The sequence below is a fragment of the Equus caballus genome, chromosome 16, assembly GCF_041296265.1.
Source record: "Equus caballus isolate H_3958 breed thoroughbred chromosome 16, TB-T2T, whole genome shotgun sequence".
Taxonomy (NCBI): Eukaryota; Metazoa; Chordata; class Mammalia; order Perissodactyla; family Equidae; genus Equus; species Equus caballus.
The window spans coordinates 17,602,134-17,626,880 of record NC_091699.1 but is presented as its reverse complement, the minus strand read 5'-3'; the positions used below and the strand labels follow the sequence as shown (position 1 = coordinate 17,626,880).

At 54.4% G+C, this 24,747-nt stretch overlaps 1 protein-coding gene across 10 annotated transcripts in view; it reads right to left on the bottom strand.

Annotated features, from left to right (window-relative positions):
- The window catches only part of ATP2B2 (ATPase plasma membrane Ca2+ transporting 2), a 351,445-nt gene extending 328,618 nt beyond the window's left edge, over positions 1-22,827 (bottom strand). For 8 of the 10 annotated variants that reach the window (XM_023619749.2, XM_023619742.2, XM_070236860.1 and 5 more), the window contains exon 1: positions 22,689-22,827. The gene's annotated coding sequence lies outside the window, so the exon portion shown is untranslated. The remainder of the gene's footprint in view (positions 1-22,688) is intronic. The other 2 variants (XM_023619741.2, XM_070236862.1) reach the window with 2 other exon arrangements.
- Between the last annotated feature and the right edge of the window lie 1,920 nt (positions 22,828-24,747).

Genomic DNA, 24,747 nt, shown 5'->3' with positions numbered 1-24,747 from the left:
AAAACTCTGTGGTTACAGATAACGAAATAACGATCACACATATGCCCAATGAGCCCACTGTGTGCGCTTCACCTCCACCGTCTCGTCTGACTTTCATGACGCCCCTGCCAGATGGGGACTGCCATCAGGCCCATTTCACACACGAGAAAGCTGAGGCTCAGAGAGCTGAACCACTAGGGGTAGTCCTGGGATCAGAACCCGTGGTCGTGGGGCTTCAGGGCCTGTGCTCTTAAGCACGCTCTGTAATCCCTAGGATGAGTCAGAGAAAGAGGCACGGGGCACGTGCGAGGAGAGACCACTACGAATGAAGGTAGTGGAAACTTCTTCAGGGGCTGGAAGGCGGGGATGGGCGTCGGCGTTGGTTAAAGATGAGTGCTGCTGACTTCACGGCTCTGCCCACTCCTTCATGTGGCACAGGGGTGAGGGGAGTATGGTGACTGGATAATGTGAACTCCAGCCTCGACCCCCTGCCCGTCAGAGCGGTCTCCAGAGAAGCCTCAGACCTGTTCCTTCTAGGCTGCTAGTGAGAACCTCTCTGCCAACACCCCTTCCAACGTTGGTGGTGAATCACCCAAGAACCCCAACTTTATTTCACAAATCGTTACGTTCTCATTTTGACCTTATCATTCAATTTATAATCTTTGTTAGACTGTCTGACTGACATTTTGCCCTTTTCAGAAACCCATCCTCATTCCAGTGAACACCTACTGTCTTCTGAGCCCCAACCTCCATCGGAGAATGGTCCCCTCCCCATCCCATGGGGCTGGGGAAAGCTGTCAATCATTGTGCCTCCCCTGGCCAATCACAGCAGCCCATTCCTCTGTCCGCAGTGACTGGTCTAGAGGAAGAGCACGTGACCCGAGCTGGGCCAATCCCAGCCCTTCCAGGAGATTTGCTTCACGGATTCTCTGCATAAGTCTGTGAACTGAGTGTAAGAGCCAGTCAGCCTAGCACCACTGGCGGCTATCTGATCTACCAAGAGGAAAGAACCCCTAAGAAGGAAGCCAACACTGGAAGTGGAGCTGAGAGGAGAGGAAAACCAAGGCCCAGGAATAGGATTCAAGCCCCTGGATTCAGCTGTGCCTGATGCCCTCGCCCCTATGCTTTGCAGCCATGTGAGCCAATAAATTCATTTTTTGCTTAAACTAGTTTGTGTTGTGATTCAGCCACCAGCAACGGAAAGAGTTGTTCTATCACACCACCCTCCAAGGAGTCAATTAATTGCCTCATTCAACAATGATGTATTCAGCACCCACTCTTGGCCTGGCACTCTTATGCTATCAGCCTAAATGGAGACTAGAATTTACCATCATTAGGCTATTTGGGGCAATGGCACCCAGGCTCTGAAGACAATTTTTAAAGAGAAGTGTCCAACATATCTGGGGCCAGGTCCAGCTCTTAGGAGCAGGTTTGGAGCAATGATGACCACAGCAGTGATCAACGGAGGGGTCACCCTAGCAATGAAGGCCAATCGAGTGGGTGGCAACGAGCTCGCACAGCGATCATGGTCACTGGCTGCCTGTTTCACTTGGGACAAGGACAAAATCGAGACAACGGCTGAGTTTCTGCTGCTGTGAGTTCGGGGGGGGGGGGCTCAGCTCAGCGGGGACAGGGGAAGGGAAGCCAAGGCTGAGAGGTCACGAAGGTTCCCACTGTGGAGGGAATTTACCAGAAGAGGAGCTGAGCTGTAGAATCACTCAAGACAGGTGACAGACTCTCTAAATCTGGATCACCTGCGATGTCCTGCCTCTCTGAGCTTCCTCTCAGAGCCCGTTCCTCACCCGTAAAATGGGTGTGTCAATGACCCACCGTCTGACCCTCAGGGAAGCTGTGAAGATCCAGTGAGGAACTCTGTAAACAGCCAGGCCTGAGGCTTTTTTCCAGGGAAGCAGGTCCCTGATCGAAGGAATCGAATCCGTACTCTTGAGTCAAACCGATACTCGTGCTTGCTGGGACCAGATGCGTCGGGAAGAGGCACAGAAGAGAACTGATTATCTTCAAGAAGGCGGCTGAGCAAGCAGAGTGAAACTGTGGGTTTTGTAGAAATGACCTCTTGGAGAGCAAGTACCGCAGTGCAGCCCATGCAGACTGTAGCCGAAGCGTCTCCACTTCCCCGTGAGATTACCGGACCCCAGCTGGAGGCTCCTCACCCGCCCGAGGGACAGAGCGAGGGTGTGTGCACGTGTGTGGCCACACTCACCTCTGTGCAGAGCCACACACACCCGGCTGAGACGGTGAGTAAGGTTTACATCCAGCCCGCCGTCTGCTCGCCAAACACTGTGCCCTGGGCTGCTCCACCCACAGGGAGAGCCTTCTCCTCGCGTGCACAGAGGCGCCCTGCGGTCTGGTGGTGGGCGTGTGCATGCACAACCACACACGAGTGCACAGACGCACGACAGCGGCAGGGCCCTATTTGTAAACCTTTATGATGGACAAATCTTTGGCAACCATCATTCTAGGTCCATTCCTCATTGATTTGTTCTTTAAGCCCCAACTCAGAGGCTTCCCATTGCTAAAACTAAATTGCTTTTTATACGATGTCTGGGCTTTTTAGCTAAAGACACCAAAGGACAACGTTCAAGCAAATGGATCCATTTGGATCAGGAGTGACTTTGTTTTAATGAGCCACTCACTCTCCTCTCACGGCTAAACTGTAAAATGCTTATCCCATCTCCTCTTCCTTCCTGTGTGCCTCATCGTCCTCCCCTCTCTTTTTGGTTCCATTGACCTAGAACCTTATGGTTGCCCCCATTTGAGCCCCGAGGGATGGGAACTTCAATTTGTTTAAGCAGAGAGAGGTCAATGCCTCTCTAATAAAGGCAGTCTGGAACACGCTGTTCTCCACAGAAAAGCATCGAGGGACCAGTGAAACCCTCTACATGGCTCCCTCAAACCAACGTCAGGCTTGTGGAGGACACGGACCACGTCTTGGGACCCCCACGAGCATCTGTGACAAGTGCATCCACAGAATAGAACACTTCTGTTTTTTAAATGAGCAACTATTAAGCTCTCATTATGTTCCAGGCATACGCTGGGTGCTTGTTGCATTCCCAGTAAGTCTTCACAGCAACCCTGCTGCACAGAGAAGTAAACTGAGAAGTTTTCTAAATGACAGTTTCTATGCCCTCTGAAAGGTAAAACCAAGAATGAAAGAAGTCAGGCTCGATTCATGGAAGCCTCTAGTTTTGGAACATGGGGGTGGGCGTGATGTGTGGTCCTGATGCCATCTAACATGCTCATTTTATAAATGGGGAGACTGAGTCCCCAAGGGGAGCCTGGGAAGTTAGAAAGGCACAACTAGGGGGCTGGAACCCCGTCTTCCGAAAGCACAGAGGGCACTGAGACTTCGGGGCCGGGCTGGCATTGTCATGTACGGCCCACAGAGCTGGTGCAGAGAAGCTGCTTCTGCAGGGGGGCCTCCTAATACACACGGACCTCAGCAAAGAGAGAGCACGGGGGGATGGGCGTGGGGGCTCAGTTCTGCCTCTTACTGGTGGCCTTGGGTGGACCATTAACCCCTCTGCACCCGTCTCCTCATATATAAATGGGAACAATACAATACCTTCCTCAAAGTATTGCTGTGAGGATCAGGCGGGATAACCCATCTGAAATACTTCCCCGGGGCCTGGCGCACACCAAGTGATCAAGCATTGTTGACTCATATCACCTTGCGGGCCAAAGAGCGCCCACCAAGAAATCAGAAATCTGTTCTAATCAGACAGAGAACTAGGTAATAAAACGAGAGGAATAAAAAAGGTCATTAGGACTCAAGACATCTGCCAGTTGCTAGTTGTGTGGCCTTAGAAATAACATTAATAACGATCAATAACCAATATTTATTGAATAGTTCCATGTGCCAAGCACTTGTCCTGATTTATACACACACATATGTATTCACTATCATTATGCACACCATGTATTCATTAAATTCTCACCAGGACCCCTGTGAGGAAAGCATTAGGTGTTTTGCCCATCTACTGCTCCCAGCCTCAGTTTCCCCAATTGTGTGAGAGGCCAATGGAGACTGGCCCACTCTGCTGGGTGACCAGGATTACCCAGAAGACAAGATACGTGCAGATGCTTCTCAGATGCGAAGTCCTAGGAAGCGCCAAGGGCTGGTCACTGCTGCCAGACGTGAGCCGCTCTCGGAGGAGCTCCAGCCACACACGGCCCCGACTGTGGGAGGGACACCCCAGTTCCAGGTGCCATCCCTGCCCCCAGGAGCCTGTCCTCAACAGCACGGTGACTTGAGAGCACAGGCCTAGAAGAAGGGGCAGTCTTCCTTTCAACACCGTTCCATGTGGCCTTTGCCTCAAATTCCTACTGTTCAAGATCAGAAGGGAAAACCTTTTATTCAGAGATCAGTCCGTGTCCTCCAAGAGAGCCACCAGAGAAAGAAGGTCCACTCTCAGAGGGGGATGAAGTGAAGGCAACAGACCTCCACGTCGGCATGCTCACCTGCCGCCAGGCCTCTGACGCCAGCGGAAGCAGCCAAACCAGCAAGTCATTTTACAAAACCTGCCAAGTGCTTACTTACTAAAATAAAGGCCATTAATCCCCCTGGATGTCAGATGGGCAAGATGGAAGCCTGGGCTTGGCTGAGGGGGGAAATGTAGCACACAGAGAGGGGGAGGCGGCCCAGAAAGGGTTCAGTGTGGCCCTCAGTTTAAAAAGGCAAAGCGCAGGATCGCGAGGATCTTTCCCCTCCCTGTACTGACGTGGAAACCGCCTGAGCCGGGATTCCTGCTGCCGTGACCCGGTGTGAGGGGTCAGGGAGGAGGGCGGGTCCATGACCGATGGAGGGGACCCACTGCGGGCTGGGTGTGACCTCCGATTTGAAGACCCAACACCATGTACCCCTTTGTTAGCACTATTCAACTAACGGGGTTACTTGGCCTCCCTGTGGCTCTAGATAGGCGACAGACCCTTGAGTTACCTGCTGCAGATCTCAATGCGTCTCAGCATACTCCACAAGGCGCATCCCCTGAGCGTCCGGAGTAGGCGGAGGCTGGGCGGGGCACATGCGGGCTCGGGCAGGAGCCAGGAGTGGGCCTGAGACTTGCCTCTGCCCTTATGGACTCAGGGGAAGCCCCCCTGCACCTCAATTTTCTCACCTGTGCAACGGGAACCTTAATGTCTATGTCACAGAATTGCTAGTAATATTAAATAAGATAAACCCCTCCCAACATAAGATAACTCAGTGTTTCCTGGACTTACAGATGTCTTGGGCCAGTAAAATTAAAAAAGCAAAACAAAACCAAGCAACCAAACATTAGGCAGATCAATCTAGTGATGCCAAATACAAACATTAAAAGACCTTCTGGCATCAGCATCACAGAAGAAAGGCCCCTTTAACACGGTAAGAGTGGGAAGGTCAAAATCTCAGGACTAAAGGGCTCCTCTTCCCTCAGCTTTATCGAAAGCTCCCCACCATCCCCCAACCTGCCTGGACCAGCGAAGCCCGCCTTGGACCAGCACTGGCCCTCACGCGGCTACAGGAAATCACTGAGATGAAGTCCTCTGCACCTGGAGGGAGCTGGTGGCATTGGCGCCCTGCATTACTAATCACACTCTGCTGTGCGGTTAAGGTATCTGCTGGGCATCCTCTGCCGGCGCTGGGCTTTGGGTGGGCAGGACCCAGGCGCTGACAGAGGAGGTGCTCAGTGAGGGCGGGGCAGGCAGGAGAAGGAAGCACATCCTAGAGGCGGCAGCAGGCCAGTCCCAGAGACCATGCAGAGATCAAAACTGCAGGGAAGGGCCCACTGCCCGCCTGTACACACCAGCCCAACCCCGGCACCCGGCATACACAGAGGGTTCTGTCCTCACACTGCAGAGCAGACACAAAGGCTCCGCGACAAACTGCAGCAAAAATGTTCATGTCAAAAGAAGACAAGCTTTCATTCTGAAAGGGCAAAGCGGAAAAGGGACCGAGAGGGAACTAAGACACAGCAATGACGCTGGGCACCATCTGAGACTGACACAAAGGACGAGACACCCCTGATTCTTGAATGAGGCCCCTTTAAGCTGCTGTTGCGGTGGAATCTTGTACCACCATCCTCTTAACAGGTGACACTTACTGAGTGCTCATACATGCCAGTATAGACTAAGTAATGGATGGATGGATGAGTAGACGGATGGATGAGCAGATGGATGGATGGATAGATGGACAGACAGAGATAAACAGACATATATCTCCATAGCTCAATCTCTCTGTACAGAAGATACTACTCTCTATATTAAAGATGAGGAAACCGAGGCCTCTGAAGTTTAAGTCAAACTCCCTCCCTTTTGATGATTAAACTGCCTGAGGGAGATGCATACAATTTTTCCCAGAACCACCCCCAGACAGAGAAGTGGCTCTGATGGGGCGCAGGGTCCACCTGCATCAGCGATGCTGCACGGAGAGGAAGAGAAGGGCAGCAAAATCAACTCCTAGAGGAAGATCGCTCCGTTAATTATGGGAAAGGCCACGGTCTGACAATTCTCACCTGGTTATGAATTAAAAGATGCCCAAACCCACTTTAGCAAAGCCTTCAAACCAAGTTTTTAAAACTCAATCCACAACCACCTATGGAGCAGCTCATTGTTCACTGCCGAATCCCCAACACCTAGCACAGCACCTGACACGCAGCAGGTGCTCGGCACGTAGGGGCTGAGTCTGTACTGCACTCTTTACCCACGTGGAAGGCACTTCCTAAAGGTCTGCTCCGGGTCTCCAGTTCTTCCTAACCAGACGCTTTCAAGTCAGAATGGAAATATTTCTTTTAAAACAAGAATGGAAACAGCACAGGCCTTGTGGGGAATTCTGGCCCAGCCACTTGTGGGCTGTGTGATTTCCAGAAGGTTCCTTAGCTTCTCAGAGCGTCAGGGTCTCCTCTCCGAAACAGGGACAGACATATCTCTAGATCACAGGACTGTTCACACAGTGATGTTCACAAGCAACCACACAATCGATCGTGCCGTGAAGGAGAGCATTCCAGGCCAGGAGTGCCATGAGGGGGGCCCCCAGGGCGGCCATGTTAATCCGCTCTCCCCTCGCTGGTTTCCAGGCCCACCTGTTCCAGCTGCTGCAGGAGGCCCAGACAGCAGCTCCATCTGGCCCGGAGAGGACCTGGGTCCCTTGGCTGCGCCAGCTGTGGTTCTCTGGACCCACCGCCAAGGCAGCCCCTCTGCAGGGCCCTCGGGCTTTCCCGGACAGCCTGTGCTCTGAGCACCCAGCTCACGTTTCTCTCTCCCGGTCCTCCACACCAGTCCGCTCCCCGGAGCCGACGCAGTCACACTCCAGGAGGGGGACTGCTCAGACTCCTCCATGCAAGTGAACTGCCACTTTCCAGAGAACCGCCACACTGAACAGAGGTCCTTTCCTGGAGGCGGGGGCCCAGTGCCGAAGGCCAGTACCCGATGTCACCAGGAGGTCCCCACGGTCTCCATGTGACTGCACTTAGGAGGTGCTCAGCAAAAATCTGATAATCAATGAGTATGATGTTTTCATTCTCCTGTCCCAGACTTGGACACTGAGGCAGAAGGATGGAGATCCTCCCTCACCCTGTGTCTCAAGTGGATGAAGGCAGCGACATTAAATTCCCCAGCATCACACAGCAGCTCATGCCCGAACCTCGATACCCGGGATGGGGCGATGGTTCTCTTTATACATAAGGGGTCTAACACCAACGCAGGGCCTACAGGTGCCGGGAACATTCCCATACGGCATCTCCCTTAATCTTCCAACAACGCTCCTTCCGATCCCCACCTCACAGTTGAGGAAACTGAAGCCCAGACAGGTCACGTGACGCTCAGAAAGTGGAAAAGTCAAGATGGGAATTCGGGTCGCCCTGACCTCAGCCTGTTTTGCTGGCTGGCTCTGAGAAGGTTTTGATGACTCATATTAAGTCAGAACGAGAGAGTGAGAGTCGATCTTCGCAGTAGCTTTATTTTCTATTAATTCAAAATCTGCATGTTTTTACAAGGCATACAAACTTGAGGAGCTCAGCATTGGTGAGCGAATAAAAAACCTAAGCCCATGTGACTTTGATTTCTGTTCGAAGGGCGGACAGAGCTAACACACGGCTGCAGGGACGTGCTTGAACAGAGCGAGCCTGAAACAGCACTGTCTGATTCCCCACCTCTCCCCAGCCGTCATACATTAATTTCTCCTCGTGGGTGCCGAGGCTCACTGCTTGCAGACAGGTCATCTGGCCTTGCAGCCTTCTCTGCAGCAGGGTGACAAACGTTCCCAGGGACCTGGCAGAGAAACGGATGAGGGGACGCGTCGAGGTCATGATCACAGCTCCTGGATGCCCACGTTCCAGGGGTATCCCTGGGTCTGAAGTGATTCCCTCGGTGACCCCAAGAGCATCTTCGTGTTTCAGCATCTTGGCAGGCACTTGCAAGGATGGCTGGATGGGGACAGCTAGGCGTCGCAGCAACTCGTGTGCTGTGGGCCCCCAGGAGGCAGGCTCCCACGCCACGCTGGGTAAACTGAGGGCCTGCTTCCTCGACCTGAGGACGGCGCTTGGCCTGGGTCAAATCTGTACACCCAGGACCAGTCACGGGGCCTGGCTCAAACCAGGCCCTCAAGACATACTGAGTGAATGAGTGCGTGAATGAGTGAACCGCTTTGAGTCTCAGTGTCCTTGCTGGTGAAGTCATCCGACCACATAAATCCTCACGCAGTTTAAAGTAAATGAACACACTCTTGCCTCTCACCTTAAAACCTAAGTGCTCTAAAAGAGTTACTTGTGAATGAAAATTCAGCACTCGGCTTTCAAATATCTCAGCGCACATCAATTCAGCAAACAGTCCCCAGGGGTCCATTCCGTGTTCTGTTCTAAGCCGCACACGGGCAGATGGAGACGAAGAGCCACAGCAGGTGGCAGACGCTCCCCACATCTGAGAGAGAGGAGCCTTCCCCGTGGCCCCCAGGACACGTGGTGGACGAGAGAATGGGCTGGGTGGGGAGCAGAGAGAAAAGAGAACGCACACCAGCCCCTCAAGACCCTCGTGCAGGTTCCAGGGAATTTCTGTGCGTCCCGTAACAGATGCTTGAGCTTCCAGCCAGCCACCACTGCCTGCCAGAAAACCTGCAGGAGGGGCTGGGGCCTGAGATCAGACAGAAAGGGTATGATCATCCATTTTCCCCCAAACAGGATTGAGAGGAGGATTAAATGAGATCATGCAGGCAGGTGTGCCTGCACACTCTACCACGAGCCACAGAAGTGTGAAATCATTGTACAACCAACCGCCAGTGTGGACAAGCAAGACCTAAGACTTGCAGTTTCTCAGGTTGGGGTGGGAAATGTGCTCATGATGACAAAGCTGAAAGAAAGATACGTGGTACCCTCGAGGTCAGGGGCATTCGATCCACCCTGCACGGCTCTCCTGGGAGCAAAGCCGATGTGTCAGTGCTGAGGACCCCATGCTCCTGCTGGCCGCCCTGTGAAATGGGTACAAATCACTCTGTCCTTCAGCAGATCTGCGAGCCCTTCCTGTGTGCCAGGCCTGCTCTGGTGTGGGGCATCACGAGGAACAAACAGCCCCCATTCCCTGCCTCGTGGGCCATGCATTCCAGCGAGGCAGGCCGGCCCAGTGGGCGGCGAAGTGCGCGCCAAAGCGGGGCCCTGCCTTTAACTCGCTGTGGGTCTTCGCTCTTCTCAAAATAAACGGCGTGCCCAATGCCTGATTCTGCTTCTTGCTCTTTCCTCACAGCGACTGTTCTGAGACAGAGCCACGTTAGCACACAGAGACACGGAGCTACCTCATTTCTCTGTTTCTGCTCTGTGGGTTCCTCAGGGTGGCTACTCCGTGGTTTGATCCATCAGCTCCCTACTGTGTGACAATCACTCGGATGCAAACCCCTAATGGTCGGACTTGGCCTATTCTGTTCATGGCTATATCCTCACAGACTGGCACATAGTAGGCACTCAACAAATGAGCATTTGGTGAAAGAATCCATTCGAGTTGTTTCCGATGCTTTGTTATCAGTGTTCAGGGACCGTCTGCACAAGCCTCCAGGGGCATAGGACTGTGTCTCTGTAATGGACACCAGGCCGGCCAGCCTGTGTATTTATTTTTAATTTCTTATTTGGAAATAAGTATAGATTCACAGGAGATTGCCAACGAAATGCACAGGGAAGACCCAGGCTCGCTTCCCTTAGCCTCCCCTAGTCAGGATCTTGCATGAATAGAGCCCAGTATCAAAACCAAGAAATGGACATGGGTACAACCCACAGAGCTCATGCGGATTGCACCAGCTATACAGGCACCTGTGTGTGTGCATACCCACATGAGTGTGCACGTGTAGCACTATGCAATTTTATCACATGTGTATCTTCGTGTAAACACCACCACCATCAAGATACTCAACAGTGCCATCATGAGGGCCCCCACCCCCTCCTTATGCCACATACCCCTCTCCCCATCCCTAACCCGACAACCACTAACCCGTCTTCCATTGCTGTAATCATGCCAGTTCACTAATGTTACGTAAGTGGAATCGTGCAGTCTGAAAGCTTTTCCAGCCCTTGAGGTTCATCCAGCGGCTGCACGTATCAACAGCTCACTCCTTTCACTGCTGAGTGCATCCCACGGGACGGCCGTACCACGTGTGTTTAACCCATACCTGTATTTTTAATTCTAGGAGATTCTGCAGAATTGCCCTTCCATGGGCCATGGCACGGAAACTCTGACCAGCGGTGGATACAGTACCTTCTTCCCCCACGTTCTCACCAAAACTTGAGGGCATCAAACTTTTCATTCTGCCAGTCTCGTGAGAGAAACTGATACCTCTCATTGTTCGGGGGCGTACAGTTCCTGGTTCCACAGAGAAGACTTTCGTGGAAAACTCTGCACAGCAAGGCACTGCTGGGCATCAGGAAGACTTCGGGATGGATGGCCGCCCCCCCCATGACGGCCCGAGAGCCCAACACCGACACCGGCGGTCTTGCAGACTGAAGGCACTGACGGCCCCAGTGAAAGGCCTGCCTAGATCCAAGTCCTTTCCCGTGTGACTCTGCCATCAAGAGGTGCCATCATATTTCCCCACTCCTTGAATTTGGGGTGACCTTGTGTCTTGCTTTGGCCAACAGAAAGCACTGGAAGTAACATTCTGCTGATTCAGGGCCTAGGTCCCCAGAGTCCACGCACGCTCTGCTCTCTGTCTCTCATAGCCCTGCCACTGCAGGTGAACAAGCCAGGCAAGACGCTGGAGGAGGAGACACTGCGTGCAGCAGAGACGAGCCATCCCACTGAGATTATCCTAGGCCGGCCCAGAGCCAGCCAATCCCCAAACGCACGAGAGAGCCCACCGGGGTCAGCAGAGCTGCCTGCCTGACGGACAGTGGACTACAGCATGCAAGGGAACCCAGCCAGGTCCCGGAGAACCAGCCAACTGACCTGTAGACTCGTCAGCAATAACACACACTTACTGCTTCGAGGCACTGAGTTTGGGGCAGTTTGTTACGTGGCAACAGCTAACTGACACAGCAGGGCAGGAGAAACTCTCTAGCCAGACGAAGCTCCCTGGGCACTGCGACAACCACACAAGATGGATCTGAAGGAGTCTCTGGGGAATTAAGTTTCACAGATCTCTGTTCCAAGAGACAAAAGTCCCAGACAAGTGAGTTCTTTGGCTCACTCCCCGGCCCCCAGCCACCCACTCTGGGCGAAGAAATTTAACAACTCTGACAACGACAGCTCCTGTCTTAACTCGACAGTGGGTGAGAAACCCAAAGTGGCGAGCTGCCTGCTCCCCAGTCTCGCCCTATGAGACACCGTGTTTGCAGTTAAAAATACTCTCCCCTCCTCTCAAACATGGAAGCTGTCCAGGGTCAGCCTCCCACACACTTCCACTCAGTTTCTGACTCTCGTTATAAAACCTGGTGCCCAAAAATAGATTTCAAGGGGATTTCACAGACATGTTCTCAGGCATAATTGCAGCGTGCCCGCAAACTCTGGAGAAATTCAATTTAAGTCTTTGAACGCACTCTTCAAAGCCCCGCCCCCCAGGTGTGCAGCATCGGGAAGAGCGGTCTGGATTCCTCTCCCTCGGTTCTCCCTCCACGGGGGCAGGTGTCGACGCAGCTGCTCTCAGCTGGCTTCTGCCTCATCAGGTTGCAGCCGTTTGCCTCGATGCCCACTTCCAAACGGCCTGGCGCCGGGTCTGCCGCCTGCCTGCTCCCTGCTGGCTGCTCCGGCTCCTCCTTGCTCTTCCTTCCATCCTCTGCCCTTCCCTTCCTTTCTGCCCCAGAACAAAGCATCCCCTGACACCCCCTTGCTCCAATCTGATCCCTTCTGTCAGCGCAGCCTCCCCCCTCCACCTCACACAAGTGCAGAGTTTGGAGCAGAGGAAGATGCTGCAAATCAACCGGCCCAACCCCCTCCGTTTACAGATGAAGCATGAACGGTCAGACCAGGAGGAGGAAGTCAAGGTCAAATGTGGAGGCAGCAATCAAGGCAGAATTAGAAGCCAGGACCCCCGGAACCAAGGGAGGGCCCTCTAGATGTGGTTCTAGGCCCAAACCCTAAAACGACAGCAGCAACAACAATGACAATAATAACAGATCCATTCATTAAATTCTTATTATGTGCCGGGCACTGGGTACACATTTAATTGTTATCATCACTTGATAAATGGAGAAACTGAGGTACAGAGAAGGGGAGTGTCCTGCCCGAGGTCACAGCTATTAATTGGCAAAGCAGGGACTTGGAGTCGATGCCAAAGACTGGGGCTCCCCATCCCACCCTGAATCCTGTTATCAACACTGCTCCCATTGGGACTTTTTGCTGCACCAAGCCTTTTCCGGGCACCCCTGTCAGTTTCCAGGCTCCCCTCCCCCATCCCCTCCCCCACCTGGTGGTCTTAGGGTGGGGGGGGCCCTCTACAGCCATCACAGCCCCTCTGCAGAAGGGAGCCAGCTTTCCAGAACAGATCTGCATTCTCAGCCAAACCCCACCACTTCCTGGCTGTGTGACGTTGGGCAAGTAACCCCACCCTCTGAGCCTCACCTTCTCTGTCCTTAAAATGGGGATAGAATGACCCACTTCACAGAGACACAGGAAAAGACGAGATAAAATGAGTACAAGCCTGATGCCCAGCACATAATCGGCCCAGTCAGTGCCCTCACCGCCTCAAATCCATCACACTCACATCTACTCTCTGAGCACACAGTGTTTTCTTCCACCACCCACCTCTGCCCATCATGGTGTCTGGTCCCTAGTGGGCCTGTCCTATTTCTCTGGGCACCTATGGAGGCATTTACCTCCCATGACATGTCCAGTCTGCACTGGAGTCCGGGCCCCAATTCCACATTTTTGGGTAGGGGTTTCTAGCGTCTTCCACACAACGAAATTACCACGTCTTTCAGGGCAAAGCCATCCCTATGCTTTCTGAAATACCTAACACACCAGCAAAGCACCGGCATTGCTGGTACACAGAGCATCCTAAAGTCTCAGGGTTTGACAGAGTCTCCAGAAACACCCACCGATTCATTTCATCCGTTCATTTGTTCATTCATTCATTCCACCAATATTTTCCTCAACATCTACCATCCGCCTAGCCCTCTGCTGGCCTGCAAAGGACGGCTGGGCGGACACTGGGGGCCGCCTTCCCAGCGGCCATCCCCTCCTCCTTCCTGCCGGGCAGGGCCCTGACTGTTGGGCATCTCCTGGTGCTCTCAACTGACTCAGAGACAAGTCCCGGTCCTTTTAAGCCCGTGGTCCCATTCCCTTGGCACTGACTGGTGTAGGCGTGGCCATGTGACCCACTTCCAGCCAACGAGACACATGGGAAGTCAGCTGGGGGCTTCCGGGAAAGAATTCCTCTCTGATAAAAGAAATGCAGAAGCACGCCTTTCGACCCCCAGGCGCTGTGAGACTGGCAGGGCGTGCTGGGGACGGGGGGAAATCCCTCCAGCTGATGGCGGCAGAGGAGAAGGGCAGAAGGACCGCTGGATTAACCGACTCCAGAGCGTCTGATTATGTGGGGTGACGAAGGTCTCACTGTTTGTCGGTTGAGTCAGAGAATCCAATTCACTGAAGGCAGAAGCAGGCCCCCTGCTCAACAGCTAACACACAACAGTTAGTGCTCTGCCGAGGGCCTAGGGAGCATCCTTGCTGAGCCCTGACCACCTCTGCCTCGCCTTCAGGCGTGGGGTGGGGTGAGGGGGCCCATGAGGAAAGTTCCCAATCAAGTCACACATGACCAGTCTTCCTTCCCACTCTTGGGAAGCTGGCCTGTCAGACAGATGGCATTTGCAGCCTGCAGGCAGGAGCCAGCCCAGGGTGTGCGCAGAGGGAAGGTCTGGAGCTGCGAGGGAGCCCACGTACTGTACATGAAGACACTGCTCCTCTCGACACATCCTCTCCAGGTCTCACTTTGCTCCGCTGACAAGATGGGGACAGAGATCTTCCACGAAGGCGGCGGTGTGGCTCGAATGGGACCGTGCACATGCAAGTGCTTGGAATCGCCTGGCCGTACACACACCACCACTGTCGTGTGCATTTCACCTTTGCCTGGGGGATGGCCCACCTAAAACCGAGGACTGGGGGCCTCTAAAACCAGCGCCCTCCGCGTCCTCCCTCCTCTCTTCCGCCGCCTCCAGCCTCCCAGCCCAGCCACAATCTCCCTCTCATCTCTTTCTTCCTTCAGACCCTCTGCAGCTGCCCTGAAGCCAGAAATGGTTTGTCCACCTGCTCAAACCACAGCGCTCTTCTCTTCCTTCATCCCAAAGAGTCTGGCCTGATTCAGTGGCTCCACTTCTAGGAATTCATCGTCAGGAGATGCCTGGACATGCCCAGGGGCCCACATACAAGAATGTGCATCACAGTGTTGTCTATAATGGCCAAACTCTGGACACAACCTAAGTGCCCATCAGGAAGGGATCCATTAAGTAAATTATGGCAGAGCCACTTATAAAAGATGAGGCAGAGGTATATTTATTGATATTTAAGATGTCCATACTCTCTTATTGAGTGAGAGAAAGGTACAGAAAAAAAAACAGTGTCTATCTATATACCTATCAATCATAGACAAATGTCTGGAAGGACTTTTAACAAAATGTTAATGGAGATGAGCTCAGTTTTATGGCATTTCATTTGAGTTTTACTTTCTTCTTTACAATTTTCAATACCATCTGAATTTTCTACAACCATTATGTAACACGGCTATCATCAGGGGGAAAAGCTACTTTTATTCTGAAAAGGGAGACAGAGAGAGACAATCGCAGCTAAGACCCACCTTCTTTGGACAATCTCACCTGAAGACACGTACAACAGGATGGCAGAGTTTGCGCTGGTCCTGCCCACCTGGCACCCCCACACAACACCCTGCCTCTGGTGTGGCAAGCTCACTGCCATGCCAGCCCAACCTCTAACAGCCAGAAAACTGTGTCACGTTGATCAGGAATCTCGCTCTCTCTCCCAATTCTGCCTCTGTGCTCACGGAACACGCCCAGTGGTCCCCTCTCCCCTGTGCACCTGTCACCCTCCACCCAGCCGCTCATCAAGGGACATGACCTCCTGGGGGACGCCCCATTCCAGGCAGAGCACAAGCAAAGGACTGGAGATGTACGAGCACATGGCTCCTCTCGAGGATGCTGAGGCGGGTCCGGCAGAGCATGGAGCACACGTGGGATGAAGCAGAGGAGGCCAAGGGGAAACTGGAAAGGTCCACGTACGCCATGCTGGGGAGACTGGCCTTCCCCTCACAGGGCAGCGGCTCCACCTGCCTCTTGTTCACAACTCCTTCAAACACTAAAATTTCTGGCATCACCCTTGAAGGAATTAAAAGACTCAAAAATATCTCTAAACGAGTTGTGATTATTTCAACTCACTCCCTGCCTGTATCAGTCAGGATGGGCCAGGTTATGCTGCGATAACAAATAAGCCCAAAGTTCCAGCGGCTTTCAGCAAAGGTTCACTTCTCACTGGGGCTACCTGACCATCACGGGGTGGCTGGAGACCCTTCTCTGCATATGCTCACTCAGGAATCAGACTGATGGAGCCTCCATCTCCAGGCCGCCTCAATTGCCGAGGGAGAGAAAAGGGAAAGTGCCTAACCGCATGCTGGCTATTCAAGCTTCCACCTAGAAACGACACATGTCGCCACTTCTCACTGGCAAAGCAAGACACACAGCTACAACTAATGTCAAAACAGGCAAGGAGGCTCAATTTATCACGTGTCTAGGGAGTAAGGAGCTGGAAGTATTTCTATAGCATTAATGACGAACCCAATTACTACATTAAAAAGAAGAGGGGGGGAAAAGGAGGAGGAAGAAGAGGACAAGGGAGGAAGATGATATTTATGACCCTGGCTCTCTGCCAAACACTTTACAAAGCTTCTTAATCCTATGCACTACTTTCATTTTCCTTCTGTTTCTGCTGAGGAAACGGAGGTACAGAGAGGTTAAGCCACTTGCCCAAAGTCACACAGCAAGCAAGAGGTCTGTGCAGAATTGTTCCCAGGCATTCTTAACCACCATTATATTACTGAACAGTCAACAGTGAATCAATGTCAGTAGAAACACTCAGATATTTCAGAATTCCGCTGGGTGCCCTTTGCACTCACTTGCTGAGAGAGAACTTCCCTGGCCTCACGTTCTTCTCTACTCCTCACGACGACGTCTGGGAGATTCCACTCAACGTGGCATCTCTCTCCAATGCGGGTTCATTGCACACCGTGCCTCTTATAGCCCACCCACATGCTGGACCCTCTTTACATGCTCCCCCTGCACAGCTCCCCCAGTTCATGTCCTCAAATGGCATCAAAAGCCATTCTTGAAAAAGATTTTTCAAGTTGATCACATGTTGACGTCCCACCTGGGAGTTTCTGTGGTCCGCAATCACTGCGTAGGCAAGGTGGCCTCGTTCCAGGGTTTTGTTGTCGGCAGGTGGGGGGGTGAGCAGTGACTACTTGTGTTTCATAAGAAATTCATTCATCCAACACACATTTATTAACTACCTACTATGTGCCAGGGCCTAAGGATGCAAAGTTAAAACCAGAAAAGACCCAGTTAGTCCCACCTCCCCAGAAGCACGGTGACCACTGGGCAACAGATGATGAGGCGGTTCCGCCTTTTGGGCACTGCTCCCTTCCCCTCAGATCCTCCCCCATCAGGGCCTAGCACATCACTGCTCTCCGACCTCCCAGCCCCACAAAGCCGGCAAGCATCCATCAGCAGTATCTTCATACAAGCGGGCTTCCAGCCACCCAGAGAGGGCGCCACGTGGTGAGGCCAGCCTGGAAGTGGAAACCTGAGGACTGGGTTGGCAGCTGTCTTCCTCAGTGAGTAACCACCTTAGGGGGAAAGGAAGCTGATATTTACCGAGCCACATCACAGGCTTGCTGTAAGAAAACAAAGCTTGTGAAAGGTACTCTGTGAGTTATAAGATGATGAGGATGGGAACTATAATAGCTGACATCTAGAAAGCACCTACTGTGTGCCAGGCACCGCTCTAAGAGCTTTCCTCGTCTTAATTCCTGTCAGTCATCACAAAAGCTCCCATGAAGCAGGCGTTGTTAGCATCTCATTTTACAGATCATGGAACAGACAGAGTGAGCTGAAGCCACTCACCCAAGGTCACACAGCTACAGCTCAAAAGTGATGGCAGCCGGACGCGAGCCCCGCAGGCTGGCTCGAATGGCAGGCACTCCTGTGTACACTTGACAGTTTTCTCTCTAAATGTGGATTGAACAGTTGTTGTTGTGGGCTCCTCCTTCTACAGAACTTCTGATTCTTCAGCACTGGTGTGACCTTTAGGGGAAAGGGAGCTTATCTTCACCTCAAGTCATAAACATTCGCTCACTCTTTGGGTCACTGTTGTCGTGTGTTAAACTGTGTCCTCCAGAAAGGCACGTTGGAGTCCTGAGCCCTGGTACCCGTGACAGCAACATAACTTAGAAATAGAGTCTTTGCGGATGTAATTAGATTTAGATGGGCCATACTCTCCTAGGATGGGCCCCACTGCAATGGGACGGTGTCCTTACGAGGAGACAGAGGTTGGGAACAGAGACACAGACAGGCAGGGCAGTCACGTGAAGACAGAGATGCAGCTACAAGCTAAGGCACAGCAGAGATCGCTGGCGACCGTCGGAAGCCAGGAAGAGGTGAGGAAGGGGTCTTCCTTACAGGTTTCAGAGCAAGTGTGGCCCCCGACACCTTGATCTCAGACTGCTAGCCTCCAGAGCTGTGAGAGAACACATTTCTGTTGTTCTAAGTGTCCCCGCTTGTGGTGACTTGTCACAGCAGCCCTAGGAACTGATCCAATCATGTATTGAGCATCTCCTATGTTCCAGACACACTGGGGGTGTGATGTTAAATGGGACAGGAACGCAGACCCTAATTTGTTCACAGTCTGGTGGACCTGGCCTCATCATAACTGCTCTAGAGAAAGAATAAACAATAGCCAAGTAGTGGTTTGAGTAGTGGGAGAGATGAATTCTAGCTCTAGTTCAGCCTCCTTAAAATGCTGTGTGACCTTGGAGAAGTCACTTTCCCTCTCTGGGCCTATCTTTTCACTTGTGAAATCAGGAGTGGCCCAGATACTCCTCAAGGGGTACCCTAGCTCTAAATTTCTACGACCTGCTGGGGTGAGGTCAGGTGGCAGGGCAGAGAAAGCACAGGCAGCCTCCCATACTCCTCCAGCCACCTCCTTTATGCAGCTCTGGCACTCTGGGCCACCACTCCCCTGCCCAATCACCCAGGGCCAGGTACCAGACAACCAGGGACAGTCCCCATGCCCCAGAGCCACTGAAATTATTCAAAGTAGCCAATCCTAAACGGGCGGACCCTGCCTCGCCTGTTCCTTCCTGTGGCAACCACAACAAAGGCTCCTGCCCACGTCTTCCTCCTGCTCCCTCTGCCCACTGACCGGTGCTGGTGCTTCCTCGTGTGGCCCCCCATGGCGTGGTGTGCCCCCTCCTCTTGGGAACTGTGAGTAAGAAACTGTCTTCTTGATGCCAGTGGCCTCCTGATCTGCTGGCTTCATCACACGGGAATCATAATAAAATCTGCATTTTAAAACAGGGACGCTGTCACCCACCTCACAGCATTGTCACGAAGGTTAAAGTAGACAAACGTGGACAGCGGTCTCACACAGCATCCCGTAGACGGCGGGGGCTTTAAAATGTGACTTTCGTTTCTCTCTCCCCATCTGTATCTTTTCCCTCTTCCTACCCCCACCTCTGTCTCCTGCCTGCCCTCCCGGGATTGGCTACATAATTTGTGGGACCCACTGCAAAATGAAAACGTGGGGCCCTGTTCAACAATTATTAAGAATTTCAATATGGCGAGCACATAGTCTTAAGTCCAGCGTGGGGCTCTTCTTGGCACAGGGCCCCGCGTGCCACACAGGCCACAGGCCCACGGAGGGCCCGGCTCCCTCCTCCTTCCCGACCTTCCGTCACGTTCTCTCCTGCTTCTCTAATCTTTCTAGCCTGATTTTCCAATCCCAAGGCCCCAATAATTGACCCCATTTTTTGTTCTCTATTAATGGATTCAAATTTTTAGATACCATAAAGCTTTAATAATTCCTCTTTATTGGGGAGGGAGGAAAGGAGGCCAGTCTGAATTAATAAAAAGTCTGAGAAATAAGACATTCCTAAAGAAATACAGTTTCATAGCTCTCCGATTTATCTGGTGACACAGAGGGAGAAGAAGAGAGGAGAAAGTTAGAGTTTCTTGGATGTGATTTCACAAACAGAAAAGATTTCGTTTATAATAAGCATATTCCTTACTTGCAAATGATGCTTCTAACAACCCTTCCCCTTAAGTAGGTTAATATTTTTCCTGCCGGCAATTAATTTGCTTGACGAAAACTTTCTGCTGCTCCAGATGCTGGTAAAATCTTTCTGCAGGGATTCGACACAACGAAATGCCTTCCCTAACCTTGCAGGCAATCCAGAGTATAGCTCAGGGTATAGAAAATTCTGGTCAAGGGAAATTCAGCACAGCAAGCTGTCGCTCTGCTCCCCACCTGCAGAACAGTCCCGTCTCCAGCGCGTCCTCCTAGAATGCAGAGCTCCTGGGGTGCACAGCCCACCAGTCTCACGGTGACTCTCTGCCGCCTCCCGCTGTTTCAGCCCTAACACTTGTCCTGTTACAACTGGATCGTACCTATTTTGGGGTGATATTCCAAACAGTCCACACACCCCACACCTCCGGGCCTTAGCAAACTGGGCTTGAAATGTCCTCCCACCAAACCTGCAGTCGGTCAAAATCCTAACTCACATTCTAAGGTCCAGTTCAAAGGTGCCCTCCTCTGGGGAGCTGCCTCTCACTGTTCCCGGCAGGACCTCTGCCTCCATCCGCCCCCACGGTACATTTATCACAGCCTCCGCGCCCCCGCCGAACCGTCGTCCGTGGGCCTGTGTGAGAGAGACCCCTAGGCCTGGGTCTCGCTGTCTCTGGGGAGGCAGTGCAGCTCAGCAGTCAAGCAGCAGAGGTGGTCCCAGCCCCACCGCTAACCAGCTGCACGCAGACGGTAACACCAGCTCCACGGCACCATGAGGGTTAAACCAGATGACGACCCGAAAGCCCTCTGCACAGAGCCTGGCAGAAAGCAGGCTCAAAACCCATTAGCAGTTCTCCCCGAACACTGGCGCCTACGCTCCTCGAGGCCACAGGACTGCCACATGTCCCTGTTGGGCTGGACAATCCTGGTTGAAGCCTGTGGCCCTGGTGTGGTTATTAATAATACCCCCTCTTGTTCTCAAAAGTGCCTCAGTTTGGATGACAAATTATATGGTCACCCCAGACAGCCAGGTCCAAGTCTGTCTTATTTACCAATGCGTCCCTGGCCCAGCAGACAGCGCCAACGTAGATCAGGTGCATAACAAAAATTTGTCAAATGAATGAATGTGTCCTCTCCAGCGCCTAGCAGGTGCCTGGAACCTGGTGGGAGCTTCGTAACTGCTAGAAATGGTTGATTTCTCTGCATTTCCAGGCACTTCTTGATGCAGGGGAGGCGCGACTCGAGGCCTGGTGAGTGAATGAATGATTGAGCCCCCACCGCCCACCCACCGCCATCTCCTCTGCTGCGGACAGACGGTACCTCTAGGAGAAGGAAGGACATCTCGCAGAGGTGGGGCAGAGTGGGTCGGAGGAAGAGGTGAGGACCATGCTGCCCCCACTAGACCGTGTGGAGAGGGGGTCTCTTTCTGGGGCCACAGCAGGGCCCTGTCCTCATTTCCAAGCTAGAAATTAGGGATTGGTCTCCCCACGGAAGCAGCTGGAAACCACAGCCCAGGGTCAGCCCGACTGGTGGGTCCAGCAGGCCCCTGAGGGTGGGTGCTGGGACTCTGCCTCCCCCAAAGATTCCACATAGAGCAGGGGGGCTCAGGGCTGCAGCAGGGGCTGCCGTCCACCAGCCCACACAGCCGCAGGGGGAACCCTCCCAAATCTAGGTGCCAGAAGTAGAAGGAAGAGAGTGGGAACAACTCCCTCCCTTCCAGGCTCAGAAAGGAAATTTCACATGTTCGTAGCCAAAAATTGTTGGACACAGACCATGCACTAGGCATGATGGTAAGAACTTTAAGAACATTAGCACAGCCATCAGAACTGCCCTGTGAGGCAACCACCCCCATTTTACACATGAGGAAAGTGAGTCAGAGGGGAAGTGACTTGCCAGAGGTCACACAGCTATTCAGAGGCAGCATGTCCCTGAGCCCGAATGCCCCAGGTGAAAGAACCAGAGAGGAGTCCTCTCCATTCCTCCCCAGTCCATGATAAGGAAGCCCAGTTCTTGTTCCTCCCGGGATGGCTGTGTGACCTTGAGGCTGGCTCACCCTCTCTGGGCCTCAATTCTCTTTTCCAAGGCTAATATCCCAGGAGGAGAGAACATTCCCGCTGGCCAGTGCATCGCTTTCTCCTGACACCACAGGGCTTCAGGGTGACCAGGCCCTGGGTGAGTCCAGATGTCCAGGAACATAACGATCCACCCTGGGGGCCTGGGGGTACCTGCCCGAGCCCACTTTCTGAAGCAGCCTTTGCCGCTGGGCTGAAAAATCAAGCTGCAGATCTGAGAGCTCAACTATGGGGCTTCGGAGCTCTTTCGTCCCCAGGTGGGGGACACCCGCGTCGTGCCTGCGAAAGGGCTGTGGGCAGGGTGCGGGGCGCCAGGAAAAGCCAAGGCCGAAGATGCGGAGAGCACCTGGCCGAGAGTCCTCCTGCGCTTCGGCCTCAGAAGCTCGGAGACGGCCTTTGGGGAGGGGAGAAGCCCCCAGCCCAGGGTCAACGTGCAAGCTCTGGTCCTGTCCCCGGCCCGCAGGAATCAGGGCCTGGAGAAACGGGAGCCCCTCACACTGGGGGGACGCCAGATGGAGAAGTCGGAGAGCGCCGGGAAGGAGGAAACTGGTGGGCTCCAGCGCCCTGGACGCCCCCCGGCTCCGGGGCTGCTCCAAGCCCGGAAAGTTTGCGCGCGGCAGGCGCGGCGCGCCCCCTCCCCGCGCCCGGGGGCCGGGTCCGCAGGCGCCCACCCCGCGCCCCGCCCGCCGCCCAGGCCGGCTCAAGGTCACCGCTGACGAGGCGCCTGCCTCCGCGGGGCGAGGGACCCAGGACGCGCTCCGCCCCGGGCTGGGCTCTGGCCGGCAGCGGGCCCCGGGGCCGAGCGCCTATTTAAGGGGAACCGCAGGAAGGGAGCTGGCGACCGAGGGAGAGGGGAGGAGGCCCAGAGCCCGGCCCGCCGCCCCGCCTCACCTGCGCCGGCTCCGCGAGCGAGATGCTGCCGCCGCCGCCACTGCCACTGGTGCGCGCCCGCCCGGCCGCCCGGCCCCGCTGCGGCTGCGGCTCCGGCTCCTCCGCCGCGGCTGCCCCGCTCGCCTCGCCCGCGGCCCCGCCACCGCCCGCCGGCCTCCCTCCCTCTGCCGCCGCCGCTGCCACCGCTGCACTGCGCTCTGCCCGCCTCCCTCTCTCCACCCTCCCTCCCCCGTCCCCTCCCCCTCCCTCCTCCCCACGCACTCCCCCTCGGCCCTCCCCAAACTCCGCGCCCAGAGCGCCCTGCGGGACCGGAGCGCGCCGTCCCGCCCGCGCCCTCCTCCGCGCGCACGTGCGGGCGGCCGCGGAGGGTCTCCGGCCTCTCCCGGACGCCATCTCCAGGTGCCTCCGTCAGCAGCAGCCCTTACCCGACCCCGGCTCCACCGTCAGCCTGGCCCGTGGAGGCACCCCTGCCCACCCTTGCTCCTGGGGGAGGGCGCCCCGAGCCTCCCCAGCACAACTGGCACCTGCGGCTGGGGTCACCCAGTGTGAGTGAATTGGGACGTGGAACAGGCACATCCAGCAAGCGGGAGACCCAGCTTTGAGGGAGGGCGCCGACTAGAACAATCCTAGCGAGTTTAGCCCGAGGGCACTGAGACCCCGAGACAAGATGGGGGTAGGTCAGGGACACCTGTTGACCCTCGGCCTCCAGCCTGGCGCGCTTAGGGCCCGGAGGAGGCCAGGAAAGAGGCTGTGCCTGAGAAGCAAGGCGAAAGCCCCGGGCACGCACGGAGAGCAGCTCCCCAAAGCAGGCTTCCCTTCCTTGGCACAGGCCCCGGGTCACTGGAAAGCCTCGCTGCCCCGGGAAGCCTGGCCACCTGACTCCCAGCGCCTTGGTCTGCTCCACGCCATCAATTAATCATGCCCCCTTCCTTATTTATTTATTGACTTTATAAAAAGCCAAATGCAGTGCTCTGCGCACAGGAAGAAAGAAGAAGATGGGCCCCCATGGGGGTGGAGGCGGAGAGGGCCAGACTGCCATATCTACGCCTCCCCAGGCCTTCGGTTCATAAATGAGGGGGTGGGGCCTGGGGAGCCCCTGGCTCGGGAGTCTGGAGCACCTGCTTCCGGGGAGTGTCTGGGGTCTTGCCACCTTTCATGGGGCTGAAATTGGTCACGGCCTGTGGGCTCTGCAGCCCTGGGTGGGACAAAGGATGCTCACTCTTGGGGGCTTGGGCATAGAGGGAAGAGGGGCCCCTGGGAGGCCAGTGACTGCCGGAAATCCGGCGGGTGTGACAGCAGGTGTCTCCAGGCTCTTCTTGGCTCCGAGCACCCCGTTCTCACTGCCCACACTCGGCTTGGCAGGCGGCACTGCATCACCTGCTGCGGCCCTGGCCTCTCTCCTCGGGCCCGAGGACATCTCCCTGTGGATGTCCCACCAACCCCCATCTCCTCCACCTTCCCCACCCCAGTTAGGGACACTGCAGTGCCTCCAGATGACCAGCTGTAGGCATTGCATCACCGAGTCCTCGATGCCGGACCTCAGCAGTCTGCCCGGGGTCTGCTCTCTGCCCTCTCTTGAGGTGCTTTCCTTCAGGCCCCAACACCTCTCCCCTGGGTTCTGGCTCGCAGTGGCATCCTCCCTGCCTCCATCCTGCTGCCACACTAGTCATCCTGCAGCCAGACATGACTCATGTCCGCTCCTGCTCTAAAACCTTTCATGGCTCCCCAGTGCCCTCAGAAGTCCCACAGCCCTGGGCTGCCATTCGAAGCCTTCCATGCTCTGGCCCCAAGTGCCCTTTCCACTCCTTCCCCCCGTTGGTTCACAGGGCCTCTCCTTGACACACATTTAGCTGTATCCCGCGTCTGTGTCTCTGCTGTCCCTTTGATGACAATGCCTTTCTCCCTCTCTCAGTCAGTCTATGCCCAGGCGGAGTGTCAAGGCTCAGCATTAGGAACTCTCTCTTTTATGAAACCTTCAGAAACCAGCAGGTAAGATGAAAAGGCAAAAGGAATGGGCATGAAAAGCTGCAAGACGTGAGGCAACTCCGAGCTAAAAGGA